We start from the raw sequence: 13,551 nt of genomic DNA, 5'->3' as shown, positions 1-13,551 counted from the left end.
GCCTGCTCCAACTAAACTGCCTCCCTAAGGCTCGTGTGGCCTCTTATCAAAACACACCGTTTTGGTGCACGAACCAAAGCCTTTTTGGCCCTCAAAACTACGCCGTTTGGATTAGCACCACCCTTTCCCCAAAACGACATCGTTTCACTTTAAGCTTTAAATATAAAAACCCCTTTTTCTTTCTTTTCTTACCATTTCTTCCCTTCGCTTTCTCTCTCTAGCCGCTTGACCCTCCTCTTTCTCTCTAAAAAAAAATCACTTTTCTTCTCTCTTTTCTCTCACAGGCACCAGCTTCCTCAACCTTCTCTCTCTCTTTTCCCTTTGTCGACCACCCAAAACAGAAACCCCTCTTCGCAGCTAGACGTCGCCCCCAGCAGCTTTTTCTTGACGTCAGATCACAAGACCCTCAACTCTAAACTCCTCTAATCGACGGTAGGGAACTCTTACTCTGATCGATCGGCGTCGAACCCAAAGCCCCCTCTTTACCAGCAGCAAAACCCTAAAATCTCTTTTTTAACCGGTGGAAAAAAAAAGGTCTCTCTCACTAGATTTGAACCACCCAAAACTAAAACAACACCGGTTACCCAAAATCCCTCCTAAAAATCTAGATCTCCCCCTAAAAATCAAAACCCACACTCTAAAATATCACTTCCTCTTTCTCCTTTTTTTTGCATTTTTTTTATTAATTTTTTACTATTGATTGTGGTTGATTGTTTGCTACTAAACTAGACTGTTTGATGGCATTTACGGCTAGGTTTTTTTGGGTTACTGTTTGTTGCTACTAGAAAATTAGGGATTTTTTTATTTGTGGGTTATTCTGGCTGCTAGAAAAAAAACTAGGATTTTTGCAAGTTACTGGGTTTTTTCATTGCTGGTTTTGGCTTTCGATCCCCTTCCCGGGTTGCTACAGTGACCCCTTTATACTGGGTTGAAAGGGGCATGCTCCACTACTCTGCCAGACGCGAAAAATTAGCGTCTGGCAGGGTGAGGGTGGCGCTTGGCAAGAAAGATGGTGCCTGGCAGGGTGCGTCCGCACCCTACCAGGCGTACTACTTTTTTTTTAAAATTCTATATTATAATTATTTTATGATTCCTAATTAATTAAAATTTTATTATATATATATATATATATATATATATATATTTTAGTGTCTACAACTATCAATCTCAATTATTCCACAAGGTGTGAAACCTCGACCTCTATAGACGCGTAACTAGAGGTAGATTGATGAGTGCATCAAATTCATATGTTAAGTGGGAGATTAAATATTTGATTAGTCTAAGTTGAACTAGATTTAAGATCGAATTTAGCTATTTTTATTTATTATATTAGTTTAGTTAAATTATGTTTAAATGTTTATTTTAAGTTAATAATGTTAGTTTTACGTTATTTGTATTTATTTTATGTTTTTATAGGAGTAGGATCAAAAAAATAATTTCAATTGGTGAAGAAAGGTGTATAATGGACTGTTGCTTTATTTGCATATGTTTTGGTTTTTCAACCATATATCCTACTATAGAAGTCTAAATGACATTATTTTTAAACCATTAGAAAGCTGAGAGATAGAGCTACAACTTTTATGTTTGCCACTTTGCCCAGTTCTGATTGGAAAGTAGTAAAAATATTTGTCAAAGTGAATGTACTGCACTAGAAGAACAAATAGGGCATTTTTGTAAATTACGTGAAACTTTAGTCAACTTTAGCAATAAATATCTAAATTTCCAGCAGCTTCTTCTTCTTCTTCCCATCTCTTCTCTCCATTTCACATTCTTTATCTTCCATGGAAGCCTCCTTAAAAACCTCCATGACTTTCTCAAGTTAAACCCCAATTTTCATGCTTTTGTGCACCTTTTCACAAAGTCCTTTGTGCTATTTTACTCTTTCACCTTAAAACCCTCAAAAGTCTTACCTTAATACTTTCTTTCACTAGCTAGGTGTTTTAGAGAGAGAAAGAGAGACTTTTTATAATAGCTTGAGAAATTTTGAGAAGGAATTCAATTATAATCTACCAAGGTGAGTAATGAAATTGAGTTGATTTTTGAGTTGTTGAGAATCGCTAGTGGTTAGATTTGTGAGTGTTGGTAGTTAAGGTTGTTTATTCATCTTTAGTGTAACTAGAATAGTGAAAATAAATAGCCACTTAATGGTAATTGGAAGCTAGTTAGGAATAACTAGTAGAACATGATTTAGGAGATAGCCTTGAGAATTTATAGTTATGTGAATTGATTTGATTGTGATGTTATTGTGTGTGATAGGTTCCAACGGGACCCCACATCTCCATTCAGAGCATTAGTGGAAGTTGGAGTCAATCTAAGAATGAACAAAGACCAGTGAGTGAACTTACATTAAAATGTTTTGGGATAAATGCATACGTGTTTAATTAAATCACTTGAAATGTTTTATCGGACTTTTCTTTAAAACGTGCATGGGAACAAGCCCTTGATGAAATGTTTTGATGTGATAAAATATGTGATATAATAAAACCATGTGTTCCTATATTATGGGGATATGTGTGTTATGCTTTGAATGATAATGCTGTATAATCACTATAACTGTGCACGTACGGTGTGGGAGTGCACGTGAAGGTGTCGGTGGTGTGCAGTGTGGGAGTGCACATGCCGGTAATGATGTGGGCGGGAGTGCATGTGATGATATTGAAATGTTTGTGTGGGGAGTGCGCATGATGATATTGCCTTGTGCGTGTAGGGAGTGCACATGAGCTGAGTAAGGCGATGGTGGTGTACCTGTATATATATATATATATATATATATATATATATATATATATGTATGTTATAGACAAGTTATGAAAATAAAAAATGTGATTGTACTATATGCTATAGAATGCCTTTCCGCTGCAGTGAGAAACCCTTTGTTTTGCTTGTCTTGATTGGATATTTGCTATAGTTTTCACTCTTTTCAACTCAATTATGGATTATAAATCCTTCACCTTAAGGGATTAAATAATCAAGGGTTGAATTAAGGGCTTTACAAGAAATTAAACTAAATTGCATTATTTTTAAAATAAGTGCATCGTGTTTTGAAAATCTTTTTGTATCGTTTGCTTGTTCCCTTACTATGTTCACTCACTAGGTTTATACTCACTCTTTTAAATTGCATGTTTTTAGATTCGTAGACGATGGGACCTAGCTTGAAGAGTCCACTCATGTTCACCCTTGGTAGGTAATATGGCATTCAGTAGCTGAACCTTCACCCAAGGTCACTCCGTTGGAAGTCGGGAGTCTTTTGCCTGTGTATGTGTACATGTGATGTAAATCACTAAGATACATGTTATAAATAGTATACATTTATTTTGATTAACGTTGCCACTATGAGTTGGCAATGGTTGACATTGTTTTGGGTTAATATAAATGTAAGTATTTAGTTGTCATAGCACATTAGTAAAGTACTTATAGTTGAGAATTATGAAATGTAACTTTAGAAATGTTTGGTGGAATGATGAATAGGTTAGATAAGAGGCTTGCTTGGGTTTTGTGGGCTGTGCCCATTAGGCCCATGCACCAGTCATGGCTTGGAAATTGGGCTGTGATACAAGGATAAATTTTGACCACATTGAAAGTACCCTACCATCTTTCTTTGAGTTTCCATGGAAAAAACTTTAAGTATGATCGAAAAAGTAACACTATTTGTTGTCCAACCTCAAAAGGACAATTAGATGGTGCTGGAGGATGCTCCTTTGATGACTGCTTTGGTTTAATATGCAAAGGTGGTGGCTTAAACTCAAGGATTGGTGCTTCCTTACTAATAGGTGGAGAAACATGCTTACCCTTGCCTTCATCAACTAAATCACATTTACAACAACTATTTGTATATGGGTACTTGATTGCAATGAAAATATTACACTCCACCACCTCCTCTCCAACTCTAAAAGTTATCTTGCCTTTTGATAACTCTATTATACAGAGTTATTTTGACACATTTTGGGGGCATAAGTAGTTAGATCTTTAAGATTTTAGGTTTAGATTGTAGCATTTTAGGTGTTTTTCTAGTTTAAGTTTGATTACATGTGGACAAGTGTCACAGCCCAATTCTCGGGCCATGACCGGCACATAGGCCCAATGGGCATAGCCCATTAAGCCCAAGCAAGCCTTTTTTTTTTATATGATCCTGTTCATCATTTTATCCATCACTTAAAATGTCATATTTCATTATTCTCAAGTATGATTGTTTCAACAATATAACATGGTAGTCAACTACTTACATTTATATTATCCAAAATAATGTCACCCATTGCCAATTCATAATGGCAACGTTAATCAAAATAAACATATATTGTTCACGACATATATCTTAGTGATTTACATCACATGTATGTATACACAAGCAAAAAAAGACTCATTGACTTCTAGCGAAATGACCTTGGGTGAAGGTAATAGCTACTGAATGCCATAATACCTATCAAAAGGTGAGTGTCAGTGGATGCCTCAGTCTAGGTCCCAAATATCTCTGAATTTGAAAAACATGAAGTTAAAAAGAGTGAGTATAAACCCAGTGAGTGAACATAGGAAGGGAATAAGTATGAATATGGGAGATTTTAGGAAACATGATGTACTTATGTTGAAAACAATGCAATTTAGCTTAATTTATTGTTAAAACCCTTTAATTCAACTCTTGATTATTTAGTGCCTTAGTATTAAAAGATCCATGATCAATAATTAAGTTAAAGAGTGAAAACTACAGTAAAGTTCAAGCAAGGCAAGCATAGCAGAGCGAATCTCGCTATAGCAAAAGGCATTCTTGCTGCAACGAGAATGAATTTTGCTACAGCGAAAACCCGAGCAAGCATTTTACCTAACTGCCGGAGAGTTTCTCGCTACAGCGAGAATGGATTTTCGCTACAGTGAAATTCTAGGCTAGCCAAGCTCCCAGCACCCAAGAGTTTCTATCACAGCCCAATTTTCGGGCCATGACAGGCACAAGGGCCCAATGGGCTCAGCCCATTAAGCCTAAGCAAGCCTACTTAATTAATCCCTATTCCTTTAGAATCCAAAGATCGAAATGTGCAAATACCGTTTCTTTGAAAACGATTCATAAAACCCAATCATACATTCATAATGGCATCATCCACCAATATATTCATAAATAGATTAACAAATGATTCTTAATGTTTCACATTAAATATTCATATACACATAATTAGACCTTGACCATCAGCGGAGTGACTCGAGGCACTATTGATAACACTTAGTGTCACGTTAAACCTACCGAGCAATGTATAGGGAGGAACACCTCGTCCTAAGATCCAACCACCTTTTACTTAGGAAACCTAGAACATGAATTTTTAAAAACGTGAGTACAAACTTAGTGAGTGAACATAGGAAGGGAACGAGCATCAATATAGGAAGTTTTAAAAAAAACATGATGCACTTATGTTGAAAACAATGCAATTTAGCTAAATTTCTTATCACAACGAAAATCCATTTTTGCTGTAGTGAAAATCAAGTGGAAACAATTTCTCAAGTTTTAGCATTCAAAAATCGATGCAACCACAATATAATTTCCAAAACCTCTATATATATAACATATATAAACATACATACGATCTCCGGCCTCACCCAAACTCTCTCTCAGCTTATGTGCACTCCCACACCGCACATAGTTGGGTCATCATCAGCTCATGTGCACTCCCTACTCGCACATAACTAGGTCATCATCTACTCATGGGAACTCCTCCACACATGGCTGGGTCATCATCAGCTCATGTGCACTCCCTACTCGCACATAGCTGGGTCATCATCAGCTCATGTGTACTCCTCCATACATGGCTGGGTCATCATCAACTCATGTGCACTCCCTACTCGTACATAGATGGGTCATCATTAGCTCATGTGTACTCCTCCACACATGGCTGGGTCAGCACAGCTCATGTGCACTCCTCCACACATGGCTGGGTCAGCACAACTCATGTGCACTCCTACACCGCACATAGCTAGGTCATAATTATCACGCAAAAGTATCATTTAATGTATAATATACACATCAACATAATGTAGAAACTCATGAATTCATCATGTTCACATCTCATAATATCAAAATATTTCATCAAGGGCTTGTTCCCATGCAATTTTTAAAGAAAAACCATTAAAATATTTCAAGTGGCTCAATCAAGCATATAATCATTTATTCCAAAACATTTTAATGCAAGTTCACTCACCTGGCAACAACAAGATATTAAGTCGCTATTTGTTCGGAGGTGTCTCTAACTATTTTCACCAGCCAGTCGCTCGTTTTTTACTCCGGCACGCCACCATAGTACTCTAACCTTATCTTTGCACTTCCTAGCAATAATATGAACTCAATATATTTAATTACATACGTATACGGGCAGCACTTCAATCAATTAATCCTTACTCAAATTTATATTTTTCATCCTATCATGAAACCATCTTCATTTAACTCACATCTTAATACAATTTTACTAAAATTACTTATATCCATTGCTTACGTAATTCCTTAGATTATATCACTGGCAACTTATTTATGATGTCACGTGCCTACTTCAACCTTTCTAAATAATTTCCGCCCAAATCCATCTTATATTTCCATACATAATCCACATATATGGTAGCAACAATCATTCTCACTTTCACTCGATTATTTCCTAGTTTATATGCATCGTTATCTATCTAACTTTCAATACTTTGTTTCTCAATCCTCCATCCACAATATTCCTTTTTCATTTCTTTCAAACAACATGCCATACAATCTTAATAATTTTCAACTAGCTTAGGCAAATAGATCCTTTCAACAATCGTAATTCCTCACAATATTCAACTAATCGTAAGCTTTAAAACATAGTGTTAAGCTTACTGTTTTCCTTTTCCACTTTGAGTCCTTCATGTACCCATGGGTTTAATGGCTTACATGTACCAATTTTTCTCCAATCAAGCCAATCTTTGTTGCCACAAGACATTTCTCTAAGTCACTAACTCATTTTCAAAGACTACTCAAGCCAAAAACAAGAATTCTTACTGTTCCTTGCTTGAATCACCAAAACCAGGCTTTTTCTTCCTTTCTCTCTTTTTCTTTCTTCTCCTCCTAGGGTTTAGATGTGCTAGAAATTAGGGTTAAAGGCCGTAAATTTAGTGCTCAAGAAGTTTGGAGAAGAAAGGAACAGAAAACATGGAAAGGAAAATGAAGAAAACTTGGTTTCATGGTAGATAAAGAGAAAATGGCATGGAAGCTTCAAGAATGGTGTGCAGCATGGAGGAGAAGAGGAAAAAATCTTGCTAGAGGAGATAAGAACGGTTTTGGGCTGAAAAAAATAAGAGTCAATGTCATGACCCAAATTTTGGGCCATGATCGGAGCAAGGGCCCAATAGACGTAGTCCATTAAGCCCAAGCAAGCCTATTAATCTGACATGTTCATCATTCCATCATAAACTGCTAAGTCATATTTCATAACTTAGAATCAAAATAATATTAAACATTGCCACCTCATATTTGCATACCAAACAAGTGTATATAGATTATCTACAACATGTATCTTAATAATTTACATTAGGTTTGTCTATACACAATAAAAGAATACTTGACTTCCAGCGGAGGGACTCAGATGAATATATAGCTACTGAATGCCGAGACAGCTACCAAAAGATGGATACAAGTCTATGAGGACACCTCGTCCTAGTTACCGACTGCCTCGTGATCTGAAAGCATGAAGTTGAAAACGGTGAGTATAAACCCAGTGAGTGAACAAAGAAGGGAACAAGCAACAACAAGGGAGAATTTAAAATTATGATGCACTTGTTTCAAAATAATGCAATTTAGTTCCATTCATATTAAAAACCCCTCATCAAGCCCTTAAATGATTAATCATTTGAAAATCATGAACCCATACATAACGAACCATTTGAAAAATGAAAGCTTCAATGATACGCAAGCAAGTCAAATACAACAATGAATCTTCGCTGTAGCGACATTGGGATTAAGTTATTAGCCGAACGAGGGTTTCTCAACTGGCTAAGGGTTTCTCACTAAACCTCCTCATTTTAAACTTAACTTATTTAGTCCTTAATGTTGGAAGTCCATGCTTAGATATGGTAGCAAAGAAGTGAAAAATAGGGTAACAATTGGACAAGATAAGAGACCAAAACAGAAAGTTTTTCACTATAGTGAGATTGAATCTCACTGTAGCGAAATTGTGATCTAGAAACAGAAAGTTTCTCGCTGTAGCGTGTTTTCAACCAGTCTACCTCTCCAAACTTGAGAGTTTCTCGCTGTAGCGAAAATGATTATTATTACAGCAAGAAATAGGGCATCAATGAAAAATTTACCCTTCTTCCCATAGAAAAACCACCCTGCTGAAATGTCCAAACAAACATGAAACACATAACAATTTTCCAAAGTTTAACATGCATTACAATTATATACCCTTACTCATTAATTTCCTATAACACACATATTTACATATGTATATATGCATACGTATACCCATCATCATCATGCACACCATCACATCACCATCATCACCAGCTCATGCGCACTCCCTACTCGCACATGGCTGGGTCATCACCGGGTTAGTGCACTCCCTACTCGCACATAATCGGGTCATCCTCGACTTATGCAAACTCCTTACTCGCACATAGTCAAGTCAATATAATTACACAACACTATATTCAATCATATATGTATATAAACATAATGTTGTAGCATAGAGATCCATGATAACCACATGTCATAACATAAAATTGATTTATCAAAGGCTTGTTCCCAAGGCACTTGTTTTAACAAAAGTTGTATAGAACCATTCAAATACTTTGTACAAAACGATCATATTCCCAAAACTATTTTGATAGGCAGTCCACTCACCGGTATATTGTTGAGCCTTTAGATAACTCCAATTCCCCTAATTGTCCAAATGGGATGATGGGGCTTCCTTGAAACCTACAATCACATTAACATCACCATTATGTTAATTCACATACTATAAACCCTAAAAGCTATCTCTCAACTAGCTTTCAATTGTCACTTTAAATGGCTATCTATGTTCACTATCCTAATTACTATAAAATGAATGAACATACTCAACAACAAAACAACTCATAATCCCAATTACTAGCCATTATTCACAGCTAAAAATCAAGCTTAGTTCATCACTCACCTTAAGGTTCCTTTGTAGTTGAATTCTCTTCCAATAGCTTCCACACAAATGGGGTAATTATCTCTTTCTCTCTCTAGAATGCCCAACTAGTGAGAGAAAGTATGGAAATAAGATTTTTCAAAGGTTTTAAGGAGAGAGAGTGAAAGAATATAAGGGTTCTAGTCAAAAGGGCTCAAAGATATGAAAACTAAAGCAAAAGAGAGAAAATTATGCAAGCTCCATATCAAGCTTCCATGGAGGTTAGAAGCAACGTGAGATGGAAGAAGAAGAAGAAGACAAGCTGCTGAAAATTCAAGAAGCTGCTGGAAAGAGAAGATATTTATAGCCCAAGCTTATCCATTTCTTTAGAAATTACGAAAATGCCCCTCCACAAATTAGCTTATTCTCCTCTAATCTTTTACTCAATCTTTTTGCTCTTTTGACACTATGACAAGTTCCATAATGGTCTAGACATGCTCGGGTTCATGAAAACTTAAAATTCTCACTCAAGGTGAAAAATGACCATTTTGCCTTTGTTGTGAAAATCATCAAAATTTTTGTTTCCTTGTCATTTTACCCATATTTTCATCATTCATTTACGCCTTAGGCCTACTTAGGCCATAATATTATTTAAAATCTTACTTTTATGGGCTCATTAAGGAAATGACGAAATTACCCCTAATCAAGGATATCGCGTATACTTCTCTTTATGAGTCTATAAGGGTCAAGGTCTCATAGTTAAAGCTTCCTTTGGAAGCTTTGACCAAACTTCATGTTAAATTATCGTTTTGCCCTTTTTGTTTCTTTCCATTTTAATTTAGTCCTCCAAACACTCATTTAACTCCAACTTCCTTCTATTATCTTCTTCTACTCATGTACAAACAAAGTATGAAGTTTGTACTCCAACGCGGTGTCCTCGTAATATTTAAAATATTTATTTACCTGTGCTATCTTGACTTAATAAAAACACGCAGCCCCATTAACGTCATTTTTCCTCTAAAATTTTCTCATTCTTCGTCTCCCCCGCTTAGATTGACCATATACTCCTCATTCATGGAAAATTCTTACACTGAATAAAATAGTAATATTTTAATATTATTTTATTCTAAAAATTTCCTCTTGTCTCCTTTTGTCTCTTTGGTACCCAAAATACCTTATTATACCTCAATTCACTTTCAAATCACTTTTTATCTTGCAAAATTTTCTTGATAAAATATTATTATTTGCTCTTGTGCGGAATATTTTATCCCAATTGTTCCTTTCATCTTTCATCACTTTTAAACATTATAATTAACCTCAATTGGCATCCAATAAGCTTCATTAGTCACCACATCAAGTACAGGGTATTATAATTTCTCTCTACAGTGAGAATGAATTTCGCTACAGTTAGAAACAGGGCAATGAAATTAAAAGAATTCTTGTCACAACGAAAATCCATTTTTACTGCAGTGAAAATCAATTGGAAAGCATTTGTCAAATTTTAACATTCAATATTCAATGCAAACACATAATATTTTCCCTAACCTCTCTATGGTATGTGTGTACATGTATACAACTCCCATCTCACCATCTCATGTGCACTCCCACACCGTACATAGCTAGAATCATCCTGTGCACTCCCACACCACACAAAGGAATATCATCATGTGCACTCTCACATCGCACATGGCATATATCATCAGTGTATGTACTCACACAACACACCACTATCATTGTCATGTGCACTCCCACACTGCACATGGCATATATCATTAGTGTGTGCACTCACACAGCACACCACTATCACCTAATAGTGCCATTCAATGCATAACATACACATCAACATAATGTAGAAACACATGAGTTCATCACATTCATATTTCACAGCCTAAAAAAGTTTCATCAAGGGCTTGTTCCTATGAAAATTTTAAAGAAAAACCAATAAAATATTTCAAGTGCTTCAATCAAGCATATAATCATTTATTCCAAAACATTCTAATGCAAGTTCACTCAGTTGTCTTTGTTGATTTTGTAATCGACTTTGACTTCCACTAATGCTCTAAGTGGAGATGTGGGGTCTTGTTGGAACCTATCACACACAATAGCATCACACCAACTCAATTGACATGAATATTATTCCAAAAGCTATTTTCCTAAATCAAGTTTTGCTAGTTATTCCTAACTAGCTTTCAATTACCATTTGACTAGTCATTAGCTTACACTACTCTAGTCACACTGAGAATAAATAAACAACCCTCAACAATAAAACAAACCACAACTCTAATTATTGGCCATCATCAACAACTTAAAATCAAACTTAACTCACTACTCACCTTGGTGGTTTTGTAGTTGAATTCCTTTCCAAGAGTTTGTCAAGCTATTATGGAAAGTCTATCTCTCTCTCTCTCTAAAACATCTAGCTAGTGAGAGAAAGTATTGAGAAAAGACTTTTGAGGGTTCTTGAGGTGTAGAAGTGAAAGAGCACAAAGAATCCTATGAAAAAGTGTGCCAAAGCATGAGAATTGAAGTTGCTTTGAGAAAGTTATGGAGGTATCAAGGGATGGCTTCCATGGAAGATGGAAAACGTTTAGTGAGGAAGAAGGATGGGAAGAAGAAAAAGAAGCTGTTGGAAGTGAGGAGAAAGTGCTGGAAAAGTTTAATATTTATCCTATGGTTGACTAAAGTTCCACTTATTTACAAAAATCCCATTGCATAATTAACTTGGCCTTCTTCTTTCCTTTGGTTCAAACTTTTTACTTTTTTGACACTGAGAAAAGGTTCATAATGGACTGAGGGTACTCGAGTTCATGAAAACTTAAAAATTTAGACCCGAGGTCCAAAATTACCATTTTGCCCATATTGTGGAAATCATCATTATTTTAATTTTCCTCATTTATTTCATTATTATACACCTCGTTCATTTATTCCTTAGGCCTACTTAGACCTTAATAATGTTAGAAAAACCCACTTCTGAGAGCTCACCACGAAAATGACAAAACTACCCCTAACCCACGTCATCGTGTCTACTTCCGCTACACGTCTATGGAGGTCGAGGTTTCACAAGTAGTTAATTTAAGTTATTTTAAATTTTATGTTATTTTTTTTAAATCACTTTAAGGGTAGTATTGGTAATTTCTCTTATTATTTTCGTAGGAAATTTGATGAAAAAGGCTCATTTGATAAAAATCTGTGAAAGTATGGTGATGGCTTTATTCGTACATATTATGATATTTTGATCATATCTTTCTCTAAAGAACTCTAAATGAAGTGATTCTTGAACCGCTAGAACGATATGAGGAAGGGCTACAACTTTTATGTTTACACTTTACCCAATTTTGATTGGATCATGGTCAAAATATTTGTCTAATTCAAAGCACTGTAGTAGTATGCATGGACTAAATATGATTTGGTATTTAGAGTATATCTCTCAATCCCTAAGTTCAATTGATGTGATTTTTTAGCCATTGGAAAGTTAAGAGATAGGGATACAACTTGCATGTTTATTACTTTACCCAGTTCAGAATAGATCAAGGTGAAAATCATGTTCGAAGTTGATAGATTGTTGCAACACTGGGAGAATAAAGCTGCAGCATTGGTGAAAAGAAGCTCACCATACAATTTTCCCAAGAGCTCAGCTCTACAGCACTGAAGAAGTAGCACCGCAATGCTGGGTGATTTTCTAAAGATAAAAATTTGATGGGATTTTGGAAATTACTTGGAGCCTATTTAAGGGACCTTTTTCAAAAATTTTAAGGAGGAGGCAACAAGCAACTATTATGGAGATTTAGAGCCAAGAACAAAGTAAGAAAATAAGAGAATTTGAGAGAGAATTGAGATTACGAATCGTCAACACTTAGTTTTTTTCTTTACTTTATCGTTTCTTTTTTTTTCTTTGACTTGGATTCATGGCTAAATTTCTTTGGATATTATTTTTATTACATATTATGAGCTAAATTATCTTTCTAGGATTGTGGTGGATTTCAACATGTAGTTTGAATATTAGTTTCTCTCTTGTTTATCATGAATGGGTGTAGCTTTGCTTATTTAAATATGTTCTTAATGTTTTTGATTGTCTGGCCAACAATTAACTGATTTATTAATCTAATTGAGACTTGACAGAGAGATTTTATGTCACGACCCGGTACTCCTCTCGAGCCCGTGACAACCGCCGCGGTGTCCCGGTAGACACTTATTGCCCGGAATGTCAACCCGAAACCCCGTAAGGCTTTACTATCAGTTTCTCTGTTCCCTTGTGAGCAACCATTGTCAAATATCGTGTTCTAAAATATTTTAAGCTGTTTCCAACTTTAAACAAATAAAATATTAATTTTTCGTCTCACAAGGGTATTTTGGTCATTTTTCTCAAAAATTTTAAAAACTGGCTAAAACGTAATATACAAGTACAAAACACACAATTCATATTCAAAATGAGTTTAAAAGTCTAAAATCTTCATTTAAAAACGAATTA

The 13,551-nt window shown here is 35.5% G+C and overlaps 1 long non-coding RNA gene across 1 annotated transcript; it reads left to right on the top strand.

Annotated features, from left to right (window-relative positions):
• Positions 255-3,402, top strand: LOC108661295. The gene is made up of 3 exons (XR_001927051.1): positions 255-432; positions 2,257-2,331; positions 3,130-3,402. It is a non-coding gene; the product is annotated as an uncharacterized LOC108661295 (long non-coding RNA).

This window comes from Theobroma cacao, chromosome 3, assembly GCF_000208745.1.
Source record: "Theobroma cacao cultivar B97-61/B2 chromosome 3, Criollo_cocoa_genome_V2, whole genome shotgun sequence".
Lineage (NCBI taxonomy): Eukaryota > Viridiplantae > Streptophyta > Magnoliopsida > Malvales > Malvaceae > Theobroma > Theobroma cacao.
This window is presented reverse-complemented; position numbering and strand designations above follow the sequence as displayed.